The following is a 6,229-nucleotide window of genomic DNA, read 5'->3' as shown; positions in this document are numbered from 1 at the left end:
TATTTCTTCCCCAAAAACTTTACAGTTACATGATAGTCATTGGTACTCATAACATTCCACTGTGTAAAGAACATGAGAACATGGGATTTAGCTGATCCTACAATTTTTGCAGACATGAAAGATAGTTCAGTTAAGATACGTATTGATAACTATAACAATTGCACTAATATAGTAGTGCAATAATAAGTCATGAATACCCAGTAACAACAAATCTCATGCCCTATTAAGGTGGAGAACCCACTCCCAGAGCTGCTTATGCATAATCACCATATTTTACAACTTCAGGAGTAGCGCAGACGAAATGGTTACATGAATCACATTGCTCCTGATACTTCTGCCATAGTTCAAATGCAGAGATGACAGTGGCTCCTAATCTTGATTAAAGCAGTGGGAGGTCTTGCTAGTCCTATCTTGACCTTCTTGAAGTCCCAGGCTTTGGCCCTAGATAAAGCTGGCTTTGTTGCTATACTTACCTTAGCACTTAATCAACTCTAGATCTAGGTATACTAGGAAAAAACTTCTTTTGGGATATTCTTGCGATCATGGGTTCTTCTCTCTTAACCACATATCCAATTAAACAGGCAATCACCACAGTTTCGGGGGAGAAATGGCTACAATTTGTTTAATACGAGCTTGCTGAGATTTGTGCGCAAGGAACAATTGGATATTTCTGGTTTAATTATTTTGATGTGCCCACCAGAATCATGCCCTTCATTACTAATTCTGTGAATCACCTTGCAAGCTTGGAAATGTGTGAAATTTAACTGTTTTTTTTGGTCTGTACCAACTCATTAAATACTGACACAACTAAAGCGAATGTCCGTACACTCTAGCCAGGATAAAAGCAACGATCAAGTATCACCTTATAACTATTACATGATGCTAGGTGGGCATTTTATAGTGACACCTCAGCTGTAGTCTCTTCAGTTTGGTGTCTTTCCTTTCCTGTCCCTTGCCTTTTTGATTCATGAAACATGACCATAAGGGCTCTGCAGTAAGCCTGGTTATGGCACCATGTGGCATGGAATTGCCATTTTGTGTGGCCTCCACCACTGCAAGAAGCTGCTTAGAGCAGTTGGTGTTGGCACAGCATGTAGTATAGATTAAGTTGGTGCTTACGTTTTGTGGCAACATGTGTGTTTTGTGTTTTGTTGTTTTCCTTTTGCAGGGGAAGTGATAATGTTAGCCTTAAAATATTTTCATGTGGAGGAGATTGAAATTGCTCATGCTTTCTCTAAGTCTACAGGAATGCTTATCAATGAAGCTGCATTAACTATTTTTGAACGTGGTGAGTCATTTTGCAGGCATAATGATAAGACTGCTTTGGTTATTGTGCATAAGCTTGGAGAAAACCTATAAAGAACTGCATTTTTAAATGGAGATCTCCATACTGAAACTGAGACATGAGTATGTATGCCAAGGTATTCTAGTGGTTCAATACAGAAACAAAACTATTTCAAATGTGTAAGCGAAATATACAGAATATATGCACATTTTTGATGGTGCATCCAATTGAATCAATTCTTGCAGGATTCCTCAGAGATGGATCAAACAAAGAATAGTTATCAATGGAGGTATGTTTTTCTATTTGCTTTTTTTCCAATTGTCACATTCCTTTAATTCCATCCTCCAATCATTGATAGAATCAGATTTCCCCCCCTTCAATTTCCCAAATTGGTGTTTGTGCACACTTGCACAAATTTGTTCCTCCAGCAATACATGCATCCCTCCAAAATGTGCATTTCTATACTTTATGGCAGGAAAAGCATATTTTGGTTGATTGTCACTATTATCATTACATTTTCTATGAATATATTTGCATGAAATCCTGGATAGTACAATACCAGTCCACCAGTCCACAAGAAAAAACCAGTCCACTCTTGAATCTGTGGCTACAATTCATAGAAATTCAAACTCTTTTTATTTCACTGCAGATTTTTTTGGCATTCCTAATCTTACCCAGAGTAATTTTTGCAGTGTCTAAAATATCTGCCTATAAGTTTAACCAGGAAAGATGAGGAGAATACAAATATTGGTCATTTACAGATGTTAATGTGAATGATGAATGCCCGCCTTCGTGGGAAAGTGTTAGTTTTAGAACATTGATCGTATAGCAAAGCAAAGAGCAAAAACATGCCAGGGACCAGTGAGCAGATGTGCAATCTCATGCACAGCAGTGGAAAACTATAAAATGGGCCTTTGACGAAATGAAGGAAAGTGCCGCAAGAACATAGTAATGGGCTCGGAAGTCACCCACTTGTAAGTGATGTCTTTAACGCTTTCTGATTAGAGAGAAGAGAGTTTGGATTACCTGCATTACACATAAAAGATGTAATTGTTCAATAGCCATAACTGGAATCCCTCAGGGAAGAATGAGGTCCACAGCTTGAGCTTCTTGGTATTAAAAAAGGAGGAAACAAAACAAAACAAAACAAAAACCCCTTCCCTCTACTATTGCAAATTCTCCTCCTCAAAAGCATTCCATGGTTAAATCATGCCCTCTAAAAATGCATCAAAACAGCAGCCATTGAATGGCCTTACTGCTAATGAGAGGGGACAGACAGACAGGTCTTTTAGAGAAGATATTAGAATTGTAATATGACAACACTACTCTTCAAAGACTAATTACTTATTTTGTTATTTAGTACATTTATATCCCACCATTCTTCAGGAATGCAATTCAAGAAGGCCTTTACATGGTTCCCAAGTGGTCTTAGAACCATGCATCGACCAGTCCCAAGCCTGCTTAGCTTCAGCATGTGCCTTCAAAGTATGACATTACCCAGTTCACTGCCGCCCCCCCCCCCCCAAAAAAAAAGACTTGACTACTTTACAGCTGCTATTAGGCACAAATTTACCTGGAAATAATGCCCAGTGGACTCAGTGGAGCTTACTTCTGAATACACATGAATTGGATTGATCTGTATGTAAAGTCTCATAGATTAGATGTATTTGTGTGGGAGGAGGTGGGTGGGAATTGAACCTGAATTACTTCAAACAGTCACTGAGTGAAAACAAATAAATAATAGTTGTGGTGAGGTTCAAAGATGTGGGTTTCCTCTTCTTTGATCTGGGAAGATTCTCCGTGACTTCTGTTCTGAAATGCATATATGGAGTCCCACATATCAAACATCTTTAATATTTTATTACCAACAGCAATATTAATGTTTTGGCCTATATAAAGAAGCTTCTGTAAGTCATATTCTGTCTCCTGATGGATAAATATAAGGAGTGAAATCCCAGGGTTTATGTGTTCTAAATTATCGTTCATCACAAATAAAATATATTGGGATAGGCATAATACTGGGAAAGCAACACTGAGAAAAATATGGTTAAACTGTCCCTTTGGTAAACATTGAAATATGCTGCTTTTAAAACATTATGTTAGATTAATTTAACCAGTAAATAATTTAGCATTAAAATTTCCTAAACTCAAACCTAAAAAGCAGGAAGCATACTGCTTTTATATGTCATGTTAATATACTTCCCTAATATTTATATTCATCGGGCAAGAATATTGATCAGGCAATAAGATCAATTATTGGTGTTGCTTAAACCAGATTTTACTGGTCCTGCAAAAATTCAGATTTGTGCCTATCTGATACACCATTCTGTACAAACTTACAGAGGCTGCCAAGATTTTTATTGGTGAACTTAATACACTTGCTGAGGGTGGAATTTGTGGAATAAGAGATCACTGCCCCATCAACATAGTGCTCTATCTAAAGACATTTTCTTCTATATGACAAACAGAGCAAAATGTTTTCTGGCAATCATGAAAGAACATGTACGGTGGCTATTATACTCCCACCAATGCTTGACGAAATGCTTAAACTGGAAAGCAGATCCTGCATCACTATTGCTATTCAACAGCCTGCCCAGTTCTCTTCCTACTTATTTTTAATGAGGCAAAACATTTATACTTATAGACCCATGATCATGAGGATCAACTGTTATCACTGTCTGTTAACATATTAAACTTAAAATACATAATAGTATTTTAAATGCATTGCTGTTAGGTGGCCTACTCTGCTTGTATATTTATTTATTTATTTAAACCATTTCTATGCTGCCCCATCGCAACAAAGCCTCGGGGCGGCTCACAACACATAAATAAATACAGAAGTAATAAAATAAACAAGTAGTAAATTATACAATAAATAACACCCACAGTGCATTCTGGGCTAATAAAAAAAATATGGGCAAGAGGTGTAGGTGTTCAGATGAGAGTCACTGGGAAGGAAGAGTCTTCTGTCTTGGAATCTTTGCCCATGCAATAGGTCAGGACTATTTCTACTCAACTGTTGGATATTGTGGGAATATCTGTAAGAATGGACAGATTTGGCAATGTCAGTTTATCTCAGTTTCTCATTTTCCTAATTTTAATTCTGACTCATCCCAAACTTTCAGTTTTATTTTTTAACTTTTCACATACGCATGCTCATTTTCATGCAACTTTATTGTAATATATGCATTTAATTGTGCTTCCTACTATGATGCACTTTTGAATGCCAATTTCTCCTAATATATGCATTTTCCTCACATGATTGGATTAGATAATTCCTCTGCAGAAGTATGGATTTTGAAGGATAGCTCACTTTTAGGTGACATAAGGGTATGAAATTGTGAAATTGGTATGCTTATACTAAAAAAGAGAACTAAATGAATTTGTCCTCTCTGCCTACATTACTTTGACTCAACAGACAGTCATACTGCAGCAGTTAAGCCAAGCATAGAGGTATATGCCTCCAGGGTATGTCACAGTTCCTAGAAGAGAAAGGAACATGCAGAGCATGTGAAGACAAATCTAGCTTAGGAGTGTCAACTTATATGTGTTTTTATTCCAGGAGAATCAGCCATATAAACAACATCGTTGCAGCTGGGGATTCTGCAGCCGCTGGGCATGGGACAGAGCTTCACTAATGGAGCACCACCAGGAACAGGCTCATAGGAACCAGGTGTGTCTTGGGCAGCAGGAATAGCCACAGTGGCATTAATTCAGACAGGCCATTAGCAAAGGGCAGTTTTCCCTTTGGGTGACTCCTTGAGAGAATCATAAGAACTGCCCACCCCGTCTGGGAATTCGGAAAAGGTTGTGTGAGGAAAAGGTTGTGGCCTTATGTAGGGTGAGAGGTTGGGTAAGAAACTCTGTAGTTTGTAGCATCCCCTCTGTGTGCATGTCAGGGGAAGAATGCATTTGCAAGTAACAGCCAGAAGGATGGGAATCATGTCCATGCAATAGGAGGAGACTAGTTCAACTCAACTCTGGCTGGATATTGATCACATCTTTTTAATAGGTGTGCTTATTTCTATTGGTACGTTTATATTATTGGCCTTAATTTACTATCACTGCACTTTTTATTGCATAAATGCAATAACTAGTGCAATATATCGCACTAGTCTGGTTTTAACTATTGGCTGGTATTGCTGCTTGTACTATGACATTTAAAATAATTTAAAAAATATTGCTGGAAGAGACATTCCTGATCTGGATTTTGAGACAGATTAATGGGGTGGTTGAAATTATCTTTTTTTCACAGTTAGACCATTTTCTGGTGAAATTTGTACTCATGTACCAATCTTTTCCTGCAGATTCCTATTAAGACGATTTATTCCCCATGACTAATGGAAGCCCAAGGATTTCTGAATGCTCATCAGGACTTACTGGTAGCCAGGCTGAACCATTCTGTTGAGGACCTTATTGCACTGATAAGGGATGTGCAAAGAATCTGTTTTGGGCATAAAGTCCACCAGATTCCCTGGTTTTCAGCTTCATGGGCCATGGTCCACTTAGCAGTCCAGAGTTTGAGTTTCTGGAGAGCATGCCCAGGGTTTGTGGGATGCGTGCCAAGAATTGAGCCCCATGTGCTGTACAAGCAGCACCATGGTTGGCTGCCAGGAATGGTGGTAGGTATACCTACTCACGGTGCCCCCTATCCCTGTGCACCACTGCCACTAGCAGTGAGTAAGGACAGAGTTTGTCCTCCAGGAATGGCAGCTGAGGAATGGCCTGAGTTGTGCAAACTGGGGTCTGTGAATGCTTATGGACTTCTTCTGGGCTCCATTCCTGTCCTTATAGCCAAGCACCAGTAGAAGTCCAATGGATATCTGTGAACTGGGTTCCAGAGAAACTCAGCACATTCCTATCTGAGACCGTGAGTGAAGATGCTGAGTGTCTTCTTCAGTGCTATGGAGTTGAGATGCCATTCCCACCACCCCCAGTTTACTG

The sequence above is a fragment of the Varanus komodoensis genome, unplaced genomic scaffold (genome assembly GCF_004798865.1).
Source record: "Varanus komodoensis strain SLA01 unplaced genomic scaffold, ASM479886v1 scaffold65, whole genome shotgun sequence".
Lineage (NCBI taxonomy): Eukaryota > Metazoa > Chordata > Lepidosauria > Squamata > Varanidae > Varanus > Varanus komodoensis.
The sequence above is the reverse complement of the archived record's forward strand: the minus strand, read 5'-3'. Positions refer to the sequence as shown.